The sequence below is a fragment of the Mirounga leonina genome, unplaced genomic scaffold, assembly GCF_011800145.1.
Source record: "Mirounga leonina isolate KUSES-001 unplaced genomic scaffold, KU_Mleo_1.0 Mir_178, whole genome shotgun sequence".
Taxonomy (NCBI): domain Eukaryota; kingdom Metazoa; phylum Chordata; class Mammalia; order Carnivora; family Phocidae; genus Mirounga; species Mirounga leonina.
Window position 1 is genome coordinate 15,004,346 of NW_023270464.1, and position 11,043 is coordinate 15,015,388.

At 38.8% G+C, this 11,043-nt stretch overlaps 1 long non-coding RNA gene across 3 annotated transcripts; it reads left to right on the forward strand.

Annotated features, from left to right (window-relative positions):
• Positions 1 to 2,825: 2,825 nt before the first annotated feature.
• On the forward strand, positions 2,826 to 8,401 carry LOC118023016. Of its 3 annotated transcripts, none has more exons than XR_004682632.1 (4): positions 2,826 to 3,661; positions 3,754 to 3,905; positions 5,682 to 8,238; positions 8,300 to 8,321. It is a non-coding gene; the product is annotated as an uncharacterized LOC118023016 (long non-coding RNA). The 3 variants fall into 3 exon arrangements; XR_004682631.1 differs by having other exon boundaries at positions 2,838 to 3,661; positions 5,682 to 5,792; positions 7,214 to 8,401; XR_004682630.1 differs by having other exon boundaries at positions 2,861 to 3,661; positions 5,682 to 8,401.
• The last annotated feature ends 2,642 nt before the right edge of the window (positions 8,402 to 11,043 follow it).

Genomic DNA, 11,043 nt, shown 5'->3' on the forward strand with positions numbered 1-11,043 from the left:
AGGAGGTACTGAAAGATCTGTGTTCTTGAGAGCAAAAAGCTTCCATGTCACAGAGTTCTTGCATCTAAATCATCAGGAGCACCCTGCAACAGAGGTGCTCATCCTTTCAGATTTCTAACCTGTGTAAGCCAGGTCAGATGAGGCCTGGTAGACCCTGTTCTCCTATCAGGCTTGGGGGTGGGGTGGGAGTGGCTACTCTTTTTTGTTATTGGCCACGAGTCTAAAACAGGATGAGGGATGAGGACCATCTCCCTCCCTCTGCCTATGATCTTCATTCCTGGTCAAGATGAAATTCTACTAAATCAGACATTCTTATGATAATTCAGCATTCCCTCTCCCAGAAGCTTGCAATAGAAATTGTGGGGGGCGGGGGGACATCTCATTGACTCTCTTTGAATGTCCCATTGGATGTCTAGAAGTTCAAATAGAATATTAATGAAATTATGTGGCCTATAGAATTAAACAATGAGGTCAGTTTAGGGAAGGGGAGTAAATAACCGTGTCGTTTAGATTTTATTAAATCTATAGGTTGCTTTGAAGTGAGTCTGGAATCAGAAGTGTATACTTCTCTTTAGTTCATTCTTTGGAATGTAGCTATTTCCTTTGATGACCGAGCGGGAGATCCTAAAGAAGCAGTATGAAGAAGGCCATCTGGAAGGGTAGGACAGAAGATCTCGGGGGAAGCTGTCATAAACTCTCCGGAGATGGGTTCCCTTGCTGCAAGTCAACCACCTCCCCTCCCCCTACCTCCCAAAGTGTTTATGTTCACATTTTGCCGGGTGGTGGTGTCCCTCCATCCCTCCCACCCTGACCGGGGCCTTCCTGAGGGGCTGCAAGAGCTCTTCTTTGTAGGAAGGATCTGGATACCCTGGTTCGTCAGGCCTGAGCAAAACTGAGACATCAGATTCAGACCACTCTTCGTCTCAGTTTGCCATGAAACCTCTACTCTGACAGGAAATAAACCCCCCATTGTAATTCTTCCATAACTGATTTTTTTCTTCAGAAGAAATGACATCCAATTTGGTCACCAAGAAGTTGATACCTAGGTGGGTTTTACCTTCTAATGTATTTGTGCCAAAATTCAGTGTATCACATTACAGAGTTTGCCAAGGAATAATATAAAGGACCAGAAAGAAAATGAGCCATGTAGAACACTGCTCCTTTAGTCCCATTCTTCAAAGAAATATAGACAATATGTCATAATATGACAACACAAATACCTGTCACTAAATCCATCCAGCTGTGACAATGTTGTCATAGTAGTAACAGATGTGTTTGTTCCTTTCTCATTTTTAGGTATTTTCAATGGGTATTTTCTATTCCTTTCTCTAGAATGATTCCCCGCCTTCGATTATCCTTGATATCCTTGACACGACAGGTGTTAAGGACAGGTCTCGGGACTTCACTATTTTAGTTCTTTGAATTTTCTCCTTCTCCAAAATCACTCAACAAGGCAACTAATGAGTAAATGTGTGGGCTGACTTGAGATTCCATATTTTTTTTAAAGATTTTATTTATTTATTTGAGAGAGAGAGAATGAGAGACAGAGAGCATGAGAGGGAGGAGGGTCAGAGGGAGAAGCAGACTCCCTCCCGAGCAGGGAGCCCGATGCGGGACTCGATCCTGGGACTCCAGGATCAAGACCCGAGCTGAAGGCAGTCGCTTAACCAACTGAGCCACCCAGGTGCCCCAGAGATTCCATATTTCTTTACCTGTGTTTTATTCATTAGTAATAAAACAAACAAAAAACTAGTAGGAAAAAAATAATTGTAAGAGGGAAAAAAATTAATAACCAAATCACTGGATAACATTCATAGATTGGAAACTCAATTCAGAAGGGAAAGAAAAATGTCTGCTGAATCTTCCGAGTGTCGGGTGTTCATTTACCCTTCACAGTGGAGTTAATACCTCTGAGGTACAATGAGGAAAGTAAGAGCTGTAAATTCTGGAGCTAAGATTGGAAGCTGAGGGTTGTTGTTTGGTTGGCTTTTACCTTAAAGACTGAATTCTCTCTTCTCATGCTGCTGTCCCAAGGGTTGGTTGCATATAACATGGGGCCATGTAATAATCTTGACGCCTATGCATCCTAGTTAGAAGGACGCCTCTATGAGAATCCTATCTGCATTCTAACAAAAGCAGACCTATCCCAAGACAGGGGTCCCTGTGAGTAGAGTTTCAACTACCAACGTGCACTCCAAACACCAAGGGCTTTTGTTAAAGGCAGATTCTGACTCAGGGGGTTTGGGATGAGGCCTGAGGTTCTGCATTTCTAACAAGTTCCCAAGTGATACCAACCCTGTTGACTCAGAGCTTACGTCTTAATTGCAGGGGGACCGTGAGCAGAGTAGAAACTGAAGTGCCTGAAAAGTTTAGGGTAAGGAACCCAAGCAACAGACCCTTATGAAAAGTAAAACTTGGTTCCCCTAGGGCAATCCCTTCCATAGATTCTGAAGCCCTTTGCAAAGCACATTAACGTGGAGAATACCCTTCAGATCGTCTTTTCTCCTCAGCAGGCTTGGAGTTTCCTATCCACACACAGGTCCACTGAGTTCCACAGCTGTTTTGTTTGGACAGGCTGGTGGTGAAGTCTGAGCTTGCACACAAAGGGCTTATCATCAACACGGGCCTTTCTCTGACAGCCGTTTTCCTTCCCAACCACAGGGCTCCGGCCAAAGGGCTTGGTATCAGCAAGCTGGGGTAGATGCCTGGCTTTAAGACCTGCGGGAGTCTGTCTGTCTGTCTTTCTCTCACAAACTCACATCACGTTCAAGATCAGGTTCCTAATTCCATCCTTGCGGTAGAAAAAATACAGAATAAGTAGCTTGATACATGTATCAGTTTTGTCCACCAATGCTGGCGTGGAAGCAGGGACGAAATTATTTCCCATAATGAACCAAGGAATTTCTATAAATCACAAGGAGTAATTTTCAAGTCCCACTGCAAAATCAGCTGCGTGCATATGCGCCCATGACTGAGCCACACGTAGCCCCCCAGCATGAGATGAGACAATATGAAATCAGGATTAGGTATGAGAGTGCCACATCTAGTAGAACCGATAAAAATCAGGGTCGTTGTCAGCTGGGTAAATGGAGAGCAAAAGGCGCCTTCAGCGGCTTCCTTTGGGGAAGGGCTGTTTTGTGCTGGTGAACTGCGCCCCCTGGTGGGCCCGGAGTTGATATGTTTGTGATTCCCTTCCGCAGAGAACAAACGCGCTCTGGAGAGAATTCCGGCAGTTTCAGGTACACAGAGAGATCCTTCAGGAAAAAGCTAACTTTCAGAGCACCAAAACCAAACTGTAGGGTGAGCTCGGCCCCCCGCCTGATTTTGAGCACGGCCCTCCCGCAAGGTACAAAGGGTCTGTCCTCCCACACTGTTGGTCTTGTCACACGTGTGCTTATTATTAGGGTTGTTCTGAAATTCTGACTACTGATTTGAGAGATGTGGAAAACCCTCGTGCTGTGTTTTATCATCCTCTCCTCTAAAAATAATTCTGGACATTGACACAGGAAGGATGACCCACAGCTGGGGAGAATATTTTGTTGTAAAATCATCTGTTTCTCTTACTTCGTGTCTGCTTACCTCCTGTCTCTGAAGTGGTCGTGTGGACTGTGGTTAATTTATGTCTAGGTCTCTGTTCTCCATACGTGTTCTCAAGATAAAGGTAAGTTTTATGCCTTTTCGAGGATCATGTTTCTAGCAATCTTATATATTTCAGGGGCAAGATAGAGAGTTTATGTTGTTGTTTTCCCGAAGGATGCTTGCTGAATGTCCTGACACGCACCGGCAGGAGATTTTGCAGGTCAGGCAGAGATGAGACTCGATGGCAACTCTTTCACTCTTTGGAACATTCTGCAACGAATCACATTGCAGCCTCCGTCCAAACAGTTTATAAGCTAAATAAGGAGGTATTTTAAATATTTATTTAACAAGACATATTTTAAATAACCTACATATGTAAATAGAGCGTTCTTAGGCTGTACATTATTGCCAGGTCGATTCTCATGTTCTGATATATAATTAATTACTGGTTTATTCCTCTGTAAACCGAAGCAGGGAATAAATCAGCGATGCCAGGTCACTGATGTCAGCAAAAATTGTAATACCCTCTTGTCAGTGGGTCTGTGCAAGGGGAAATGAGACTGTATAAGATCTAGGGTGGTGGTGTGCCAAACTGTGTCCAAAAGGCAAGTTTTTTTTTAATCCCAATTTAGTTGCTTTATCCTGATGTCTAGACTTTTTCTGTGTGCCACGTAGGTGGGCGTGGGATGCACATTTTCTAGTTTAAAACAAACTCAGAAAGCATATGCAGTGTCATCTATGAATTTTATAGGGTAGAGTCACTTAAAGCAAATGCATACCATGAGCATTTCACGCAGCGTCGCTATATTTAGAAGCAAGAACAACACACATATCAATAAATTGGGTAATTTGTTGGTAGTTGAAAATTTAAATCTTTTTAATGCCTCAGCAAAGTCTGCAAATCTATTTTTAATTTTTTGAAAAATATATATGTAGGTATTATATAGACATATATATTTTTTTTCTCCACTCAAAATAAATGTCTATCTTTTAAACTTTTCCACTGAAAATCTCTAAGGGACAGAAGCGTTGAACATAAAATTTGTCATGAATATAAAGAGAACTCTCCTGGGCATAAAAATTAAACAAAAATATGGCATCTTTTCTTCTTAGATTTACTTTCTGAGGATGAAAGATGAGTAATCATCTCAAGTATCTCAGCAAATCTTTGGTCTGGGTCAGCGATGAGACAATCACGTTTCATTTAAACATAAGGCACATGGCTTACCAACAACCCAACCCAGAGTTCCGATTTCTAATTCTGTGTATTAGCTTGCCAACTTAATTCCAGCCAGTGGATTAGCAATATTAATTATCTTGGCACATGGCCAAAACATCTGGAAAATTTAGTGTGAGAATCATTGAAAATAATTTGTTCGTGCCATCATGATAAACCAACCCATTGGTTAGCTGACCTTTTCACCATCACCCCGTTGTCCTGCCACATGTTAAAACATTCTGTATTAAATTTGCATTAGATCCTTTTGCCATTCTGCATTGGGAAGAAGCATTAAGTCTGTGGAAAAAAAAATAAGTACCAGCAACAACAAAATAGATTGAATCTTGTGGTGGGGATGATCATCAGATGCATTCTTAGAGGCATTCTTAGATTCCTTTACTTATGGTATTATTTTGGGGCTTAGAATAAGAGCACTTTTTGAAGTTTATAGGTCCAGGGAGATGTAAATTAGTCTTAACAGCTTCTGAACTAAGTGCTGTTATGCAGTTATATAAAGAGGGAAATTAAAGGTTAAAAATTGCTTATCCACCATCTACCAGATTCTCCCTATAGCTTCACGAGGTGTCCGGGGCAATAATTATGTTAGTGCAAAAACAGGACTCAGAATTACTTCTTTAGGCTCTTGGTAAATTTTTAGTTTTGCCATAACTAATATGTTAGTTTTTAAAAATGAAAATGTTGATTAAAATTAAGCTTCTATATCAGTATGGAAAAAGAATTTTCCCCTAAAGATAAATGGTGGCAATACAATAATCAGATTGTCTTCTCATTAAATAGTATTATGATCATTACTTTCGTTCTTTTTCAAAATCCTGTGAAATGTGGAGTACACCTACTTTTTTTCTCTTCCTGCTATGTACAGAGAAAATTCTGGAAATTATATATAAAAAATATATATATAAGAAGGCTCAAAAAATTGAAGAGAGGAAGGCAGACCAGCCAGGGATCTCAAGACCCAAGGAATGACATGATGGTGAGTTTTCGGAGTTTTTGTTTTTCCTCACATATATTAGGCCTGGAGTTAAAAAAGCCAACAACTCAAAAATAGTAATAGGCACTGACAAGAGGAGACCCAATGGAAGCCTGTTTTCTCTAGCCAAAAGGACCAGGAAAAGGGCAACCTAGCAAACATTTGGACAATAACCATTCTACTCTAGCAAACACCACAAAAAATAACTGGATAATGTCAGACAAGGCTAAGTAGGGAGCTAGGACTTTCATCCCTGCCACAGTAAAGAGCCCCCACCCCTGTGATGTTGGTGGAGGTCATATGCAGAGCAGTAACAAGGCACTCCTACCCATCCAGTACAGGGAAATATCATTGAAGGTCTAATGGGGAACTGGAACAGCCACGCCCACCCAACAGTAATGAGTAACATTCGCCCTCTCAGATGTCAACAGAAGCCAAGTAGGGAAGCTGAATTTCTACCCCCATCTGGCAGTAATGAAGGAACACATCACCATTCTTCTACCAGAATAGTGTCAGAGGAAGCCAGTTAAAAGAGAAGATTTAAATAAGATCCAGAGTCTCATAACAGGCTACCCAAATGTTCAGTATTCAATCAAAAATCACTCATCACACCAAGAACAAGGAAGAACCCAAACTGAATGAAAAAAAGACAATAAATATATACTAACATCAAAATAACACAGATGTTAGAATTATCTGACCAAGATTTTAAAGTAGCTATTATAAAAATGTTCCAGTGAGCAACTACAAACATTTTTGAAACTAATGAAAAAAATATTGAGCTTCAACAAAGAAATAGGAAGTCAAAGCAAAAATTAAAAGACATAAAAATGAACCAAATGGAAAATTTTTACGCTGAAAAAATATACAAAAACAAAAAAATTCAATGTACGGGGCTCAACCACTGAATGAAGAAGACAGTGAGAAATATCAGTGAACTGTAAGATTGCACTATATAAACTGCCTAAAATGAACAGCCAAGAGAAAATAGATTAAAAAGAAAAATGAACAGAACCTCAAGGACCTGTGGGACAATTACAAAAGCTCTAATATTTGCATTACCAGAAGCCTAGAAGGAAAGAATAGGTTAGACCTAAAAATGTCCTGTAAGAAATAATGGCTGAGATCTCCCTAAAGACATAAACATACAGATTTAAGAAACTGAGTAAATTCGAAACAGGATAAATTCAAAGAAATACTTACCAAGACACAGCGTAGTCAAACTTCTGAGAACTAAAGACAAAAGCAACCTCAAAAGAGAATGGGGGAAAAAAAAAAAAGATAGCCTTACTTATAGGAGCAAAAATAATTCAAATGACTGGATTTTAAATCAGAAATCAGAGGGGTCACGAGAAAGTGGCACAACATTTTTCAAGGAAAAAACTGTCAACTTCAAATCCAATATTTAGCGAAATATCTTTTAGGAATGAAGGAAAATCAAGATAGCCTCATTTAAAAGAAAACCAAGAAGATATATTGCCTGTAGACCTACCCTAAAAGAATGGCTGAGGAAATTCTCTAAACAGAAAGGACATGATAAAAGAAATTTGGGATCTTCACAAAGGAAGAAAAATACAGTAAGCAAAATATGGGTAAATACAATTGGTTTTTCTTCTCCTCTTGATTTTTCTAAATTATGTTTGAGAGTTGAAGCAAAAAGTATAACTGTCTCACGTGGTTCTGATTATATATAGAAGAATTATTTAAGACAACTGTTTTAATAAATGGTGACTTAGTGGTCGGTCTTCTACACTTCACTCACATGGGTAAAAAGACTATAAGGGTAAATTGTGATAATTTATGTATATAAGATGTAATACCTAGGGCAACCATTGAGAAAGTTATGCAAAGAGACACACTTAAAAATGCATAATAAATAAAAATGGAATTACAAAAATGTCAATAACTTATTGGAAAGCAGAACAATAAAACAAAGGAAAAAGAAAAAAACAGAAAACAAAAAATAAATTGATGTCAAACTTAAGCTCTAAAAGATCCCTGATTACATTAAATGTAAAAGGTGTAAATATAACAATTAAAAACAGATTGGTGGATGGATTAAAAAAAAAAAACATAACCGAGCTATATGCTGTCTATAAGAAACTTCCTTTAAATATAAAGATATAGATAGGTTGAAGTAAAAGGGAGAAAAAAGATGTATCATGTAAACATTAGGCTATGTAGTGATAAAAGGGCCAATACACAAGGTAGATTTGGAATCCTAAGTGAGTATTCACCAAATGACAGAGTTAAAAAATATATGAAGCATCAACTGATAAAATTGGAAGACAAATAGGTAAATTCACAATTATAATTGGAGAGTTGGATCTCTTTCTTGACACTAATAGAACACCTGAACAGGAAATCACTCAGGGTATAGAAAAACATTATCAACCAAAAGGATCCAATGGACATGTATAGAACCCTTCATGTAACAAGAGCATAATGTGTGTTCTTTCCAAGTGCTCACAGAGCATGTACTAAGATGGCCATAAAACAAACCTCAACAGGGCGCTTGGGTGGCTCAGTTGGTTAAGCGACTGCCTTCAGCTCAGGTCATGATCCTGGAGTCCCTGGATCAAGTCCCGCATCAGGCTCCCTGCTCTGCAGGGAGTCTCCTTCTCCCTCTGACCCTCCCCCCTCTCATGTGCTTTCTCTCTCATTCTCTCTCTGTCAAATAAATTAAAAAAAAAATCTTAAAAAAAAAAAACCTCAACAAATTGTGGGACAGAGTAAAATAGTGATGAGAAAAATATTTGCTCAACAACAACCTATTAAGAACATTAAAAGACAAGCTACACACTGGGAAAAAAATTTGCAAAGCACATATCCAACAAATGATTGGTATTTAGAATATATAAAGAACCATCAAAACTCAACAGTTAAAAAATTAGCACAAGAAACAATGTTTTCCATCATTAGCCATTAGAGAGATACAAATTAAAACCACGGTGAGATACAATCACATTCTACACATCTGAATGGCTAAAATAAGCAATAGTGAAAATACCAAATGCTGATAAGCATGCAGAGAAACTGGATTGTTCATATATTGCTTATGGGAAAGTAAAATGGTACAATAACTCTGGAAAACAGTTTGACATTTTCTTAAAAATCTAAATATTCAACTACCATATGATATAGCAGTTATACTCCTGGGCATTTATATAAGTTTAATAAAAATGTATGTTCACACAAAAACTTGTACATGAATGTTTATAACACCTTTATATGCAATAGCCAGCAATTGGATACAATTCAGGTATCCTTCAATGGGCAAATGGTTAAAGAAACTATGGTACATGCATAACAATAAAAGGAACTAATTGTTAATACATGTGACGACGGCCTGTATGAATCTCCAGAAAATTATAGTGAGTGGCAAAAGTCAATCTCAAAATGTTACATACTGTTTAATTCCATTTATATAACATTATTGAAATAACAAAATTACAGAAATGGAGAACAGAGCAGGTGTTAAGGAGGAGGGAGGGTGGAAGGATGTAGGTGTGGCTACAAAAGGAAAATGTGAAGGATTTTCATGATGGTAGAAATGTTCTGAATCTTTACTGTATCAATGTTAATATCTTGTCTGTTGGGGCACCTGGGTGGCTCAGTCAGTTAAGCATCTGACTCTTGATTTCACCTCAGGTCATGATCTCAGGGTCTTGAGCTAAAGCCCTGTGTCAGGCTCTGCACTGGGCATGGAGCCTGCTTAAGATTCTCTCCCTCCCTTTGCTGCCCCCCCAATAAATAAATAAATAAAAATAAAATAAATATCCTGCTTGTTACATTGTACTATTATTTTGCAAGATGCTACCATTGGGGGAAACTGGGTAAAGTGTCGCTCTGTATTATTTCTTATAATTGCATGTAAATTGAAAATTATCTTAAAATAAAAAAAATAATTAAAAAAAGTTCTGCATGACTTATAATCAACAGCTCAATTACTGTGGACTTAAATTTAAAAAAAAAAATAGACTATGGCACTTGAATCTTCTGCAGTCCCAAACAGGAGTGTTCAGTCACTCTGAGCCTACTTCCTTGGCAGGTAAATAGGAGCAATGTTACCTGCCTATTTATTTCACTATGTGTAGCCAGGATAAAATGACAACATAATAACAATTCTAAAAGTGTTTCCCAACTCTTCAAGTACCACAAGAAAAAGAACTAGTGATCACATGAGTGATCTACTGAGAACATACAGCAATGTTAATGTAGGATACTTCAGAAATATTTAATTAACAAAGGGATAAATACTCTGCATTTTGAGTGGAACTTTTCTATTTTGGGGTTTTTGCCCTTAAGACTACATTACTAAAATTTCATTTATTTGTTTATTTCCTCATGTGTTCATTCATTAATTCATTTCATCACTTATTCAACAATGACCTAACACCCACTAATTGTAAGGACCTGTGTTAAACCCTAGGGATAGGAAGATGAGTCAAATATAATCTGGAGAGCCACACATGAGAAGAATAACAATGGGAAAATGGTACATGACAAAAGGGGCATGAAGGTAGCCTGGGAACAGAGGAGGAAGCACTTCACTGTGGAGTCTTCAGGGTACGTAGAGAAAGTGGCATACTCAGATGCCTGCAGGGGCCAAGCATGTAACAAACTCCCGTGGTGTGTAGTGAAGGAACTGTTCTGGCCAAATTTGATGTAACCAATACATAGAAGGGGACCTAGCGTTCTGGAAACCAGGAATATTATGTATAATGATGGTGATACCCTATGGGCTCCACCTACCATGTAGAGCTCACACCTGACCATCTGGTTTATCACCATGTCTACTACAACCCTTCTAGTCCAGGTCTTATTCTCCTCAGGTCATCATTAGCTTTGTGGACAGACCTCCCCTGACACTGGGACTGAGCTCCCTCTTATGTTCTTTTGCATCTTCGCTTATCTTCATGGTACTCTTCATACGCACATATGTACTTACTGGCTCGTGTGCTTTTAGTCCCTATTCCCCCTCTAGAAGATCAGCCTATGATGTCAGAGATTCTGCTTCTTTTGTACATCAGTCTGTTCCCACTGACTATACAACTATCCGAGTACACAGGAGGCATGAAGTCAGTAAGCTTGAAAATAGATGGAATGGCAAGGGTGAGTCAGGAAGGGTATAACACATTCGAGGAAGTGGATTGAGGGTGGCAACAGGAAATGATCCAGAAAGGTGGAGGAGGCTTTGTGAAGAGTAAGGAGCTAGCATAGTTTTTCTTAAGAAGATGGAGAACTTTAACCA